Source organism: Pleuronectes platessa, chromosome 10, assembly GCF_947347685.1.
Source record: "Pleuronectes platessa chromosome 10, fPlePla1.1, whole genome shotgun sequence".
Taxonomy (NCBI): Eukaryota; Metazoa; Chordata; class Actinopteri; order Pleuronectiformes; family Pleuronectidae; genus Pleuronectes; species Pleuronectes platessa.
Window position 1 is genome coordinate 26,747,129 of NC_070635.1, and position 15,615 is coordinate 26,762,743.

Here is a 15,615-nt window from a genome sequence, read left to right on the forward strand (position 1 = left end):
AGCAGCTGCTGCGTATTCAAGTGTAAGTATAAACCAAAATGTAAGCAACCGTTCTTACAAAGCTAAAAACTTCACAGTGCCATATGCCTAACATGGATTTAATTAGTCTATAAAATCTCTAAACACACATTAAACTTGTCTTTAACACACAGGGAGGCAAAACATGTGTTGTCAAATGACATTTAAACTGAGCTGCTCGACAAACACAATTTAGATTCTCTTCCTGGAAATGGAGTATAAGCCAGTAGTAGTGCCAATCTTTATGAACAGGATAAAGCTTATAATCCCTCTTCAGAGTCAATTCAAATGTTCATTTAAAATGAGAAATAAAACATTGACTCTGAATATTAACAATGATAAGTCATCATCTATATGCAGTTGATCCAGCCACATTGCGTTACTTACTAACATTAAACTCATACTTATCAAAGTGACTGTCATATTAAGTGATTAACATGAGTACACACTATCCTGGTAAGATGCTACCATGCCATATTGATATTATATATCATATCCATATTATATGTCTGTGTGTATGTTTGTACCTCTTATATGGTGTGTATATGATACTAGTCATAAATACATATTTTATCACTAAATTACTGCTACTGTTTTATTACTATTATTTAACTATTATGCTTTTCCGTTATTATTATTATTATAATTTGTATAAAATATGGAGCATGTATACTATTACTATTGTCATTACTATTGTTATTATTATTATTGCTATTACTGTACATTATGCAACATGTACACTATCATAATTTCATCAGCATGCTATCACCACCATTTTTGCACAGCAGTATCAAAACCTCCTTTGCACCTTATTTATTTATTTATCTCTCTTTCTGTCAAATGTTAAGTGTGCTGGACTTTCAGAGAACCTTTTCTATATTGTATTTTCTTTTCCTTTTTGTGTATTCTTTACCTTGTATCTTATTGAATTTTATATACGTGGCTACTGCTGTGAAAATCTAAATTTAAAAATCAAATCCATCGATTTATCTATCCATCGATGGATGAATGGATCTATATTTTCATCAATATGAGACTATTTCTTATGCATCAATACTTTAAACATTGACACACCTATCCATTATAATAAAAACTGTTTATTCTAATCAATGTTGTAAATATTGTCTTTTTGTTAATGTATTCAGCTACATGTGAAATTTATTGCACTTCTGTTCGTCCTTGGAGAGGGATCCCTCACATGTGGTTCTCTCTGAGGGATAGAAGGGAGTTTTGGAGTAAGTGACAGCGAGGAGAGACACAGTGCTAGAGTTCTGAGTCTGCTTTCTATCTGCCATTTTTTTAACAAAAACAGGAAGTGCCTGCTCCATGGTCTCAGTGATAATGTGTTCTAAAGTAACCACCCTCTATATTTTATGGAATATTACATTCTTATATTTTATCATGTGTGTTATAATAAGTGTTTATGTAAATACAAGAATCATAAACATGTTTGAAATGACAACTGCAGGAGTATTATTAACATTATTTTGTGTTTCTTGTGTGTGTTCAGGCTGAATGGACTTGTACTGTATTGATGTATGAGTTCAGCCCTGTGCAGTGCCCTGTACATTGCCCTGTTTTCTTTGCTCTGGCCTACAAGTCTCAGAAGATGAGTCACTTGTGTACTGAAATGTAGCAAGATCTTTTAATACTACTGCACTTCATGAAACCATAGGCATTACTGCTATAATCTCATATTGGGAGAAAGGAGAAAACTGAGCAGTTCAATGTATCATCAGCTCAAGTTCAATTATGACAAATACTTAAAACACTATTCTGCCCCCAACGTTCAATCAAGGCTACGACTGAGTAGAAATCCCATACAGTAAGCAAGGATATTTGAGAAGTGATAACATATCAGAGACTCTCAAAGTAAAACTCATTAACAAATACCCAGTGAGGTGTTCGACAGCTTCTACCTGTTTTTGACAAACAGGATGTGAACACAGCTCTTATGTAAGGGTGGGGCAGAATCATAATGAGAGGGATAAATAACTTGAGTGGCTCATGAATGATTTTCACAGAGCATTATTTTTTGACACTCACCTTTGTTTACCTCTATCACTGACTTATTTGTACAGTCACACTGAGCTCTGTAAAATCAACTGATTAACATTTAAACAGCAGCATATGGAAAATGTGTGAAGGGAGATAACATGGAAATAGATAACATTTCACAGTTTATACAGTATATAAAAGAAAAAACAAGATAACATGGAGACTGAAATTAACACAAGGGAAAACTCTTAATGCCATGTGGACGTTAGAAGCTAGAGTCCGGATACTAATACACATGGCAAAGCATATTTGAGTAAATGTTGACAAATTTAATAAGACTTACAGTCAGCCATATCAGCAGGTCTGTCAGCATGTGCTTAGTTGTACACTGGTGCTTGAAGCTATATGCTAACAAAAGCATGCTCACAAAGACACTATGTTTAGCAGCTATGCTTATCATAGTCGGCCACCCGCGGCTCTGGAGCCGAATGCGGCCCTTCAGCCCCTCTGCAGTGGCTGTACAGTACAGAGTTGTACATGTTGTATATGTTTCACAAACATTGAACTTAACGAATCAGTTTTCATATTATTAACGTGAACGTAACGATCAACCTAAGTGAACGTCACGTTAATATTTTTTAAATCATCATATCAGGCCATCATGAAATACCAGGAGCGGGAGAGTGTGCGTGTGTGTGTGTAGCGAGCCCTCTGGTCCCGGCTCCCGGGGCTCCGACCCCGCCCCCTCGCTCGGAGAGACCCACAGTGAGCCCCAAGCACGGAAGATGTGGAATTATCTACCACTTTCAGTTCGGGAGGCAGACACCATCTGTTCGTTTAAGAGTAGCCTCAAAACCTTCCTTTTTGATAAACTTATAGTTAGAGCTAATTAGTGCGGCAGAACGTTACTTTTCCTATGTTCTAAAATAGGAAGCGTTTAGTTTAAAAAGGCATAGAGGTATTGATGGCTGATCTACTGAGTGGGCCACATGGTTTTTATCGTACTACCATACAAACCATTCCAGCCAGTCAGATTTACCTTGAGCCTCAGTGTACTCCCAAGTTCGGCCTGTATCATTGTATCATTGATTACAAGGCAAAACCCGGAGCTTCTCTTTCCAGCTTCTCCTTCCTCTTCCTCATCCCTATCACCATTGAAGTAAGTCATATCTCATGTTACTGACTTTACCCCTTCCCCGAGTCCCTTTGCTTTATCGCCCGCAGATTCGGGCCCGCTGTGGCCGCACCATGGATTACGATGTGTGGACCGAGCATCATAGGTCGCAATGGTGGATCCAGTATGGCGGATTCTATATTGTGCGGGCTCATCGTAGTGGTAATGGCGGATCCTGTGTCACGTTGGCATCATATAATGGTGGTGAACCAGGACCAAGGCGGCACCTGATGATGGATCTTAATAAGCGGCAGTGGACAATGACTGTGGACTATAGTGGATCGGACCTGGATGATGGATCATTATCTTGCTGGCTGCTGACCATGGACTATGATTGCAGCAGGACTGCTTGACATATAGTATTGAAGTTATCCTTCAAAATGTTTACCCTCATCAATGCTGCTAAAAACTTTAATCTTGATGTTTTCCTGCACTTGACATCTATTGTACGTCTGTCCGTCCTGGGAGAGGGATCCCTCACATGTGGCTCTCTGGTTTCTACGTATTTTTACCCTGTTAACAGGGTTTTTTCGTAGTTTTTCCCTACTCTTGCTGAGGGTTAAGGACAGAGGATGTCTCACCATTTTAAAGCCCTATGAGACGAATTGTAATATGTGAATATGGGCTATACAAATAAAATTTGATTGATTGATTAAAAGGGTTTTTAGTAGTTTTTCCTTACTCTTGCTGAGGGTTAAGGACAGAGGATGTCACACCATGTTAAAGCCCTATGAGACGAATTGTGATTTGTGAATATGGGCTATACAAATAAAATTTGATTGATTGATAGATACAATGCCATTTGTGAATGATAAACGATGAGGTTGTAGTTTCTACACTAAATCCATTGTTAAAATTTACAAATACTATTCAGAGAAGAAACTTAATTACTTTTATGCATGTTCTCCACAGTTATTTAAATTGATCTGCTTGCTTTTTACTGAATGTAGTAAGCAAAGAAAGCGCAATCCCTTCTGAATGAAATAAAGGGGTACAAAGATGTTATATATTGCCTTTAAATAACATGTTTTGATAAGTCCAAATGCAAAAGATGCATTTGGACCTATCCAAATGCAAGCTATAGCCTCGGTTCCAAGGAGAACTTCAAAAGGAGAAACATCTCCCCTTAATGCTCTTGCTCTGGGAATTCAAATAGGATAACAGGCACTGGCAGACAGCCAGGCAGTAGCTGGATAGAGAAGCTGGATAGAGGGTGAACCAAGAGGGCGGCAGATGAGTTTGTACTACTTGGACTTAAGCCAACATTTCTAGGATCGGCTCCTTCATGCTTCCCTTCACTTTTGTAATAAGACTGACCGTTGTGTAGGCTCTTTCCAATTAAATCAACTCTGAACCTGATACAGGAGACAAACAGTGTGTGACTCGAGTCAGAGTGATTGGCTGCTACCTGGTGAGTGTGATGCTGTCGTCTTCAGCCCTTATACTTTTAAATGGCCCTCTTATCCTTCTTTAAGTTGCTATGGTAACAGACCTGAGAGGATGTTGTGGAGGAGGCAACCACAAATTGTGAGTACTGATTCTGGAGAAGAAGACTGTACCAGTGAGAGGCAGATGAAACACTTCCTCAAGTCAATATCCTAATCAACTTTAAGGGTTATGCAATAAAATGTGTGAAGCCCCAGTGCAAAGGTCCGTAGTCCCAGCTATGTGTTATTGTTCTGGTATTAAATAAGGATTATATAACAATGTTACTATTTATACTGGCGTCCATTAGATATACAAATGTGTAAAGCTTTGTGATAACCACGGACTAAACATTTACTCAGCTGAATCACATTAAAAAAATTTGTGGTGGACTGTTGTAAGAGTCACATCTGTTTGGGTCTCTGGGTCAAACAGAAAATGAGTCCCCTGTCTTGTACACAAAGGTCATAACTACTTTCTTTCGCTCTTTGTCTGCAGTGCCTTGGTGGGAGCTCCCTGCCTGCCAGGCAATGGATGACTGGACCTGGGTAATTGGATGTCTAACTGCTGGGTCCCAACATGGGGGAGACAGTATAGATATCCGCCTGTGTCTTATAAATGATATTACAATTCTCTGCCGCCAACGTCAAACGCTTCAACATAAAGCCTGACTCCTCTGATTCACGTCACTAAACATTTGCAAAGCCCAGCCAGATTAGTCATTTTTACACAGTACAAACAGCAATGTAGTTCACACTAATGGTGACAGATTTCTAACTTTGTTTTACAAATGATTTTACTACCTGCTCACACATATTAAACTGGAAGTGTTTTGATGTCATGCATATAGTTCAGAAATGCATTATTTTTAGGTATCCCTGCTTGTTATAGGACTACAGCCATGACCTTTAGCTGAGAGAACAAAAATGTATTTATGATAATTTGATAGGAATGATGCTGTCATGATATAACCATGAAGTCAGAAAGTAACGTCATATAGCTAGGGCAGTAACGTTTGCTACAAATAAGTTAAAATAGTTCATAATTTGTCATCATACGGAATAGAGATATCATGATGACATTATTATGAAACTGTCAGACAGTTAACCTTACATTTGCTCAGTTACATAACCATCCGTGTGTATTAAACACATCTGAATAAATGCTCCTGACAGACTAAAGATGACGGATAACTTTCTATAAAAACTTTCAAAAAAACTGATGGTGGATGACCACAAAAGAACTGCCTCACACCTGCTGGACACACATCCATTGGTATTGTTAAAGTTGAAGTGAGTTGGCTGTAAAAGGAGACAAAGAACCTATACAGATAAGAGATGTTTGCACAACAAGTATGAGAGCAGCTGGAGAATGAATGGCTGTTACAGGATGAGAGCAGGTCTATCATGTCTTATAGTGTATGCTTAATAATAGACAGTGTAAAAAGAGCGTGGGACAGTAAAAAAGAAAGGGAAGGAGATAACATGACTCAGGCAGGGCCTGAGCATGGAGATGGTTCTGATTGAAGACTGCCTCAGGGGATGCAACAAAGCCTGCGGTGTTTCCTGTGGTCAAAGAAAAATATAGAAACAGGATACAACATCATGGAAAATAACAGAACGGAAGTTACATCACATTTGAGGTCATGGGTCACGATGAACATGGGGAACTGAGATATGCTGAGCAGTGAACGTATGTATTATTACCTAAAGGTTATTGATAATTCAAATTAGTGGACAGTTACACTGAGTAATTGTTGTGAAATCGAATAAAAAAATTGGAAACTGTTTAATGTGAATTTGTGTAATTATGGTTTTGGGCAACAATCAAAGTAGCTATATGTAACACCGCTTCGAATCAATGGCAATCTTCACTTTTGGCAATACTGGATTTACAGGATGTCTTTGTAAACAAAGTAAAGTAACTTGGATTGAATGTATAAACACATGTACAAATTCACGAGTTGGGAGACAGAGGGAGCTAAGAGTGGGTCTGAAACTTCTAACACTGCTGTTGTCATTCAAACTCAGTCGTACACAAAGAAAAACATACTGACATAGTATGTAACCACAAAACTAATTCAGGATCTCCTTTCCTTGATAGCATCTTTATTTCTGCTTCCTCACGAATGGACAGCTTTCAGAATGTAGTTTCCAAGCACATATTGCATTCAAGTTACTTTTGAGTGAAGATTCAGACATGGCACTCTTTTCCTTTCGCCTCACACTTTGAAAGGTACCAAAATCTGATAGAATCAAAATAATGTAGTGAATAAATTGATTTTTGTAGCTATTCCCCCCAAAAGGATGAAAATTGATGTTCAATTAGGTGAGGAGTGAATTATTAAATTAATTTATTACTCATATCTAATTTTCAGTGACCCAGTACCAAATGATCTTTCATGAAGTCTTCTATATCCAAGTCTTGACAGTAATCGAGAACCATGCCTCAACAAACATGAAGCACGTTCAGGTCAGGTCAGGGCACATATACTAAATTTAGCCTTCAAGAAATACTTTTGAGATTTGTGATCAGAACAATAGACTATGTTGCAAAAGAGCCAAAAAACATGCAGATAATTCATTCAATATATATGCTAAAGTTTTGTTGCAATTCAGTATCTTGCTAGACAGTGGTTTATTTTAGTTAGCATGAATGAAACAATTTTGGAGTGGACCCATATAAATAGGCAGCTTCAGGAATTACTTTTACCTGCGCATAACAGCAGCTGAAACTATGAGGCAGATTGTCTGTGTGGTAATAACTTAATGGATGTTAGCGTGTGCAAAATCGTCAGCACAGCTTTACAATGCAGTGGCAGATCAAATCAAAAAGTTCAAAATCTTTTATGTTATTATAAGAAGTGTAAAAAAATATGTTAGGGTTCATTATTAAACTTTAGGGTAAAAAAGAATATAGCAGGCAGACAGAGTCTAGAACAGGGGTGTCCAAACTTGCATTCATTGATTCGTTTTTCTTAACAGATATTCTGCTGATTAAAGAAACTGCAAAAACATGCCACCCACAATTTCTTTACGTGATGTCTTCATATTGCTTGTCAATTTAAAAGACCAATACTCTAAAACCAAAAGATACTCAGTTAACTATAATATAAAAAAAGCTAGTGTTCTGTTTAATTACTGAAATCATTCAATGATTATCAAAATTAATCCAAACCATTACTGAAAACATACATTATTTGTTGATTGACCAATTATGAATCGTTGGGACTCAATAACCAAAAAGCAACTTTTAATAAGTACTATCAGATATGAAGATATCAGTGCATTGGTTTTTATTCTGAACATTGATGATGTTTTAGGAAAAAAATTATAATCACAAATTCAAAATAAAACTTGGATGAGTCATTTAGTTTTGTCTAAATATCTGTACAGCTGTATCACATGCTCCTGTGTACTGACAATGATGACACTGAAATCAGATGTCGTCTACCCATGCTTCCTTTCCAACATTTTGCAAATTTTTCCCCATTCCCACAACACATTATCTTTCCATCACAACAAACAGATACATATAAACACATTCCTTTTATCTGTGTAGCATAGTACATTATTGCTTATAAAAAGTCACTGCAGCACTAACTACCATAACCAAATACCTCATAACTAAACCTCATAAGGAATGTCCTACAACCTTATGACAGGGGACTAAAGGAACACATTTATCAAGCGCCTGGCTGTAGTGGCCGTTACACTCAGTTCCATACAATGGCCACTTGTTGTGTCTGAGGAGTATTTCTTTATAGCTGACTCGTGTCCAAACAACAGAACCCTTCCCGTAGTGATAACCCACTGTTACACAAATCGAGTAGGCGGGTTACAATTGAAGTGAGTCCTTTCCAGCAAAGTTGTTTGACACATTGTTTAAACGATCCATTATCGAAAATTGGCATGCCTTAACTCCACTCAACTTTTACTCTTATCACTGATATCAACTATAACTTTCCCGTCATCTTCACGTAAATGTCACTCACATTTCACACACATTTCACATAAATGTCACAGCCAAAACTTGTTTGAGTCTACTACACAGACTCACTCACCACTCTTCTTGCGTTTCACTAACCTACCGCGCTGGCTCAACCACGCACCTATATGAAGAACCGCCTTATGGCCTCTTCAAACTGTTGCAAAAAAGACGCAAACAGCGCTGAAAACAGAATATACTTGAATATAGAAAATACATTACACAAAATATAATTCAACTGTACAAAACTTAAACTACAAAACCTGGACAATATAAGAAAATATCAAAAGAACATAAATATTTAACTATACATGTGGCTTCAAAGATTAAACAACAGTTAAGTTTGTGGCAAATCTTTTCTTTTTTCGATTGACAGAAGGTGAACTTTGAGTAGTAATTTCCAGTGTAGTGAAACTGACTCAAATTACTTCCCTTACTAGAGGGTGCATTCTCAGTTATGGCAGCCAATACGATCTTGTTTGAGCATCAAGTTCAACCAAGGAACACAGTGACAGGCCACAGGAAAATAACTTGTTTTTTTGTCTGTGTGAATTCCTCTCTTTAACAAAAAATAGAACATCTGTTTCCAATAGTTTGCCTTAACCAATGCCCTGCAGCCTATAGACCTAGACTATCCCTTAAAAATGATATATGTCAGCAAGTGTATATCTGTGTGGAACCTTTTAACTGCAGGCAGCCTGAGAGAGCATTCTACAGCCTACTCAGGCTGGATTTGGGCTAAACGACCTATGACCTCTTCAAATAAAAGCCCATGGGAGAATGACAAAGAGCACGGATGACCAGCTGTCCCTTGAAACTAGCGCTAACATGTCTGTCCATAAGAACTTGCTCTTGCAAATCAGAGATCATGGCATTCGCAGAAGATAGAGAGTGTAATTATTTCTACATGGCTGCTCTGAAGGAAATTTGTTTTATTTACTAATATTTCACTATTAAACTGATCTTGAGGTCAATTACAGTCCAGCAAAACTCAACTGAAAAAAACTACTCTTCCAAGATCCAGGCTAACAATGACCACCAATACAGATTATTGCTGTTTGTCCAACGTGCAGTGAACACATGAATATTTCTATAAGTGTGGCTGACGATATATTTCTAAATGTGGTTTTTTCCTCTCCTTACAATCACTTATGAGTCCCAGGCCACATCTGCTCACACAGGCAGATTAAAACATCACAATACCTTGGCAAAGAAATGTAATTGTACCCCAACTGTCCTGGTTGCCTTGTCCTTCTTGTTTTGAACTGCATTAGGAGTGCATTCAAAGGAGTGAAATATGTCACAGCCAACTCAGTGATGTGACCATGATGTCTGACATTTCCACAATACAGTTAAATGGTTGAAAATGTTCAATAAATGCCATTGTCATCGTTGAATGCCCTTTTAGTCACTCAGGTACCAACAGAGACAAATATGTGTGGTGTTGTAAAGCAGTGTCTTGATGAGTAGGTTTGTATTTTCTGTCATGTAAGTGCAAATGCATGACTCAATAAATAATTTGTTTAACCATTTTATGTGATGAAATAAATAATTTCATCAGACTGAAACAGAAACATTTCCTTTTATAATAAAGTAAATTTAATAACAGCCTTTCCCTTCAAAGCCACTCATTATCTACTCACCGCGATTGAGGTAAATGGGACCCTTTCTTCGGACGTAATATAACAACAGAAAAAACATCTCCATACTGCTTGTGTGGTTTCATCCAAGTGTCCATAAGCCGCGGCATTCAAATTCGACTCAAAACAGTGTAATTTACACCATGTTTTAAAGAGTTAGAAAAAGAGTGTCCTCACATTCACAGAGACTCATTCACTCCCTGTCTGACTATTCATCAAGACAATCTCCCCTCTGCACAAGTATGTGACTCAGAGGCAGGAGCTACAGCTCTTCTGGAAGAAACCACTGGCTTCTAAAGCACACAAAGAGAAAACACAGGAAGCTTACCTCGCGTTGTAGCAATGTAGCTGCTCAGCAGTCCATCACTGAGCACTTTCTCCCTATATTAAGTTTGTGTCAGCAGCAGCTACAGGACAAGCAACAGGCAAGGAAGCAGAATTGCACAAGAGAGAAACAAAGATGAGAGGAAAAGAAAGGGAGATTGAACAACAGAGAAGGTCGGAAAAGAGCAATGAATGAATTACTGAGACAGAGCTAAAAGATACACACAGAGACTCCTAGCTTGGGCAAGAGGTTTGTTAAAAGCCCACAAACTGACTAGCTCTTCTGCCTGCCTGCCTGCCTGCCTGCCCAGCTTGACGTTGGAGTGGTCACATGACCTCAGTCTATTGCGGAGGGGAAATGAAAATGGAGGAGAGACAGAGAAGGACTGAGAGACTGAGAAGCCTGCGTTGCTGTGGTAACAGGCATACTGCGCCGCAATGATTTCAATAGGTCATTTGACACACACGCAGGCACGCACACACATAGATTGTAACACAGAGGAGCGGGTAAAAGCCAAGCTGCGTGCTGCACAGACAGACTGACCTAGACAAGATGAACAGAGTGATACAACTTGAGAGAAATAAAGAAGAAATTTAGAAACGGCGACAAAACGTTTTAAGTTTCCTATATATTGTTTTCAAATTTCTCAGAAACACATGCAATCAAAAAAGGAATGTACACAAGACAAGCTGCACTTTTTAACCCGTGCTTAGCCTCCTTGAACCAAAATATGTGTCTCGCACCAAGATTGTTTTTATGATGATTATTGTATCTGTGCAGATTTTTTGCAGATTTTAGTAGTTATTAAAATTCCGTATGTTTTTCTCTGATTTGTTGCATAAGATAAAAGGGCTGATGCGTATGTGACAAAATAAAAAAAATGGCTTTCATTATTGGAAATTTAACTAACCTATGTATGTTACCACTCTAATCCAAAGAATCCTTTACTCCATAGGATTCAAATCATTCATTCAGCACATGACTAACAAACCAACTATATATACACAAAAGAGTTTGAGAAAAGTAAATAAAGAACTAAATAAGTTGCATTACTTTAGGTAAGAGGGAAAAAAAGTAGCTCCAGTTAAAAAAAAAAACACATAAATATATACACAACACAAACAGCTAGGTTTAACACTACTATGACTAACAGCTAATCGGCAATAATTATTAAATCAATGGTAACAATTAAGACTGGGGTTGTGATGTCCTGTCATTTTAGTTTGTTAAGTTTCAGTCTCATCAGTGTATTTTCTGTTTCCTGTTTTATTTTGTAGTATCTGTCCCTTGTGTGTGGTTTCTATCTTCACTTCCTTTCGGTGATTGTCTTCCCAGTCCTCATGTGTTTCACCTGTGGTTAATTGTTCCTGCCTTCCCTCTGTGTCTATTTAAGCCTCCGTTTCCCCAAGCCCTTGGTCGGTTTGTACTCGTTGTTGTGCTACATGTTTCTACACGTAGTCTTCTATAGGTTTGTTTCTTCCTGCTGTCTCGACCAGCTTCCTCGTTCTCCGTGCGCCTTGTCGCCAGAGTTACTTGTGTTAGTGTTCCTGTTTTGTTTTGTTTAAAGCCTTTTATTATATTAAATACCTTTTTGTTTGTAACCTCTGCATCCTGGGTCCATTTCCTCCATCAAACCGTAACAGGGGTAATGGTATATTTAAAATGTATTGTCTCATTAGAAGAGTGGATGTTATGTTGTCACTAAGGCACTTGCTTTATACAAATTGACAAAACCTGCACATTAAATCCTATTCACTGTGAAGACATCCAAAATCAATAAAGGGTGCATAGTCAAAAAAACCTGAAGGTCTGTTTGAAATGTTCAATTACAATTTGTCAAGTATTAAACTTTACAGATAACTGAAAAAATATGTATAGTTCCATGGGTTCTCAAATGTGACACCGATCGGACTAAACTGGACTTGAATTAAAAGATTGTATAATCTGACAAAAAAAAGTACTTGCTTGCAAAACATTTCTAACCATTTTCTGATGTTTCACAGTTTGGACAAATCAAGAAAATATTTTCTGTTGAATCAATAATCCAAACAATTGTTAGTCCCAGCCACAGTAGTGTGTACTTAAAAGGAGCTCTATTCTGAGTATTTTAAGATTTTTAAATGCTGGTTTATGTAAGTATCAGCCGCGCTCTAGTTCAAAACTTCCCGAAGAGAGTGTGTGTGTGTGTGAGACAAAGACCAGTTTGAAGAGAACAACATTTCTAGGCGAACCAAAGACCCTCCTTATTCCACCCTCCACCATGCTGTGAGTATGAACAGCTTTGGTCTGATTACATTCATTTGGATAGCATCTGCTGGCCAGTTGAATGGAGTGCTGTGGGGCCCAGAGCAGGGTGGGGTCATGTGAAGGGTGGGGCTAAGGTCAGCCGAGTGAAAACCACCCCCTCTGGACAACTGTGAGTAAGGGTACGTATGACTGACTCAGAGCCACGTGGACAGGGACACAAGATGAAATGCCACAAAGGGTAGAGAGAATTTGCAGGACTGGGAAAAGTAATTTAATGAAGCCTGCTGCCTGGATAAATAACCTGAGGAGAATAAAGAGGCAGGACTGAAAAGCCAAAGCATAGAGGCTTAGATGATGTAAGAAACTGAAATAAGAGTCTGTGGCACAATTGACAGAGGGATGAATTATAGTTAGATTAAAGCCTTAGATTAAATGGTTTTTCAGAATAAGTTTTAAAGAAGCATTATCTACTATGTTAAAACGCTAAACTGTGTAAACTGTTTTATAAGAAGTGCCTCTGAAGGCAGACCCTGCTCCTTATAATGAAGGGAGAGGGAATGATAAAGGCAAAGTATTAATTGGTATAGGAACAGGCTTTGGAAAATGGCAGCAACATTCAGATACTGCACTGCACAACATTGTCACCTCCCATTGATAACTGAACCCATCATTGTGGAAAGTGGGAACAAATTATAGATTTGTATTAACTGTAGACCACCTTTGTGACTGTGGATCTGGAACGACCACCTCATGTGACTTTTTGAAAGGTGCTTCACTGCTTTCAGTCTCTTTTGGAGGAGCAATTCTGTAGAAGAATGCTAACAGCTTTCTCTATGTGTGAGTTTGTGTGTGTGTTTATGTAGGGTGGGTTAAACGGTGCTAGAGGGAATTCCTTCCTCCAAAGCTCAGGAAGCAACAGCATGAGAGGAAGTGAAAATAACTTCTCTTTCCAAGGCAAACCCTTCAGAAGTTGTTCCTTTGGAACAACAGTGCTCCCTGCACTGTGACAGTGTTCTCACTTCTAAAGACCTCAAACATTGTCTGCAGCATGTAACTATAATCAGTAGTTACATAATATTTAGACAGGTATGAAACACCAGGCTCAAACTCACACATTTCTAGTATCTTAAATGAACCAAAACAAGCAGTTGTTTTTGTAAATGTATGTTTCAAATTGTAAAGTGATTTTGTAAGAGTTAATTTTTATGCCATTGTGAGACCTTGAAGCTGAGGGTTAAACCTTAGATCACTTCCCCTCTCGACTGGATTATGATGGATATTCTGATGGGCATCGGCCCGTCATCCTAATCCTGTTTGCAACTGATGCAGATAGTCTGGCTGGAATACTATCTTGTCCCAAGAACTAACTGTACTTGCATCCCTACACTGGCCACTGTTCAAGTATAGTATTGAGTGTCAGTGTTCTTTCTTTGTTTCTAAAGTTTAACATGGTCTGTTGCCCCATAACATCTCTGTCCCCTTTCTATCCCCAGATCTCTCAGATTTTTAGACCAGTTGCTCCAGGTTGTCCCTTAGTTGAGTTGAAGGGGTAAGGGCAATTGTGCGTTGGTTGAGGCTGCCCTCAACCTTTTGAATTGTTAACAATTACCGGTAAGTGTTCCTCCACCATAGACATGTTTAAGACCAAACTGAAGGCCCCACATTATTTCTCAGGCTTATATTCTCTTCTCTGCTTTTCATCCATTTGTGCTTTACATTTTTAAACTGTTCCTTTCTTATGTGTTTCCTATTATGGGACTGGGCAACAAAAAGTTATCAATAATTACCGCTACATAATTTCCATCAATAACAATTTAAAAAAGGTTCAATATATATCACTATATTCCCTATTCATTGTGCAAGAATTCTCGTTTTATTATATTACTAACAATTGGCTGTTATATGTCTATGACTTATCAGCTGCCAGGGAGGGACGGCCCAGAGATGTTAACAAGGTTTTAGTGCTTAATGTAAAACCTTGGACCAAGGACAAAGTGATTCCTTAACAGGTTTGAGATGATGTAGAAGGAGATGTTGGTGTTTCACCTTTCGCTCAACGGATTAAGAGCAACATGTGGAAAGCATGTTTGTGAATGCATCTACATCCGTCACAATCAATAAAATTATATTTGTCTAGCCCATATTCACAAATCACAATTTGGCTCATAGGGCTGAACAAGGTGCAAACTGAGTCTCAGGAAATTTGGATTTAGATTAACGCTCTTAAATCAATGCTGGAGTTTTTCACCTGCAGCACCATGTACAGTGAGAAAATGTAGCCAAAGTCCCGTTTTATTTGATTTGGCTCTTTCATACGGTGGCCCTGAGAGCTCAACGAACAGCAACTTAAGAAAACACATGCAAGTTGACAAAACACAAGCAAAGTAAGAAAACATCTTCATCAATTTCACAACACAACACATTACAGAAATGCGCAGCAAATACAAAAAGTGCGCAGCAAATACAAAAAGTGCGCAGAAAATACACAAACGTGCAGCACTGCGCTGCAAATAGAGAAACGCGGTGCAAATAGAGAAACGCGGTGCAAATAGAGGAGAAACGACAACGGAAGTGTATCCAGAGGAAGAGCTAAAAGTGATGGACACTGCTGCCACAGGAGACACAAAAATGTCCAATACATCATACAAATTCGGTTCCACACAGGGGTCGGCAACCATCGGCTCTGGAGCTGCATGCGGCTCTCCAGCCCCTCTATGTGTGTGTGTGTGTAGCGAGCGCACCGGCCCCGGGTCGCGGGGCTCCGACACCGCCCACTCGCTCGGAGAGCGCCACAGTGAGCT

General features: G+C 38.5%; 1 protein-coding gene across 4 annotated transcripts in view; it reads right to left on the minus strand.

Moving 5' to 3' along the window:
• The window catches only part of LOC128448962 (neurocalcin-delta A), a 76,517-nt gene that overhangs the window by 16,633 nt on the left and 44,269 nt on the right, over positions 1-15,615 (minus strand). The window contains exon 1 of one of the 4 annotated variants that reach the window (XM_053431868.1): positions 10,571-10,950. The exons of 2 other annotated variants lie outside the window; for them this stretch is intronic. The gene's annotated coding sequence lies outside the window, so the exon portion shown is untranslated. Of the gene's footprint in view, positions 1-10,245; positions 10,516-10,570; positions 10,951-15,615 lie in introns of those variants that run through there. One more of the 4 variants, XM_053431869.1, reaches the window with a different exon arrangement.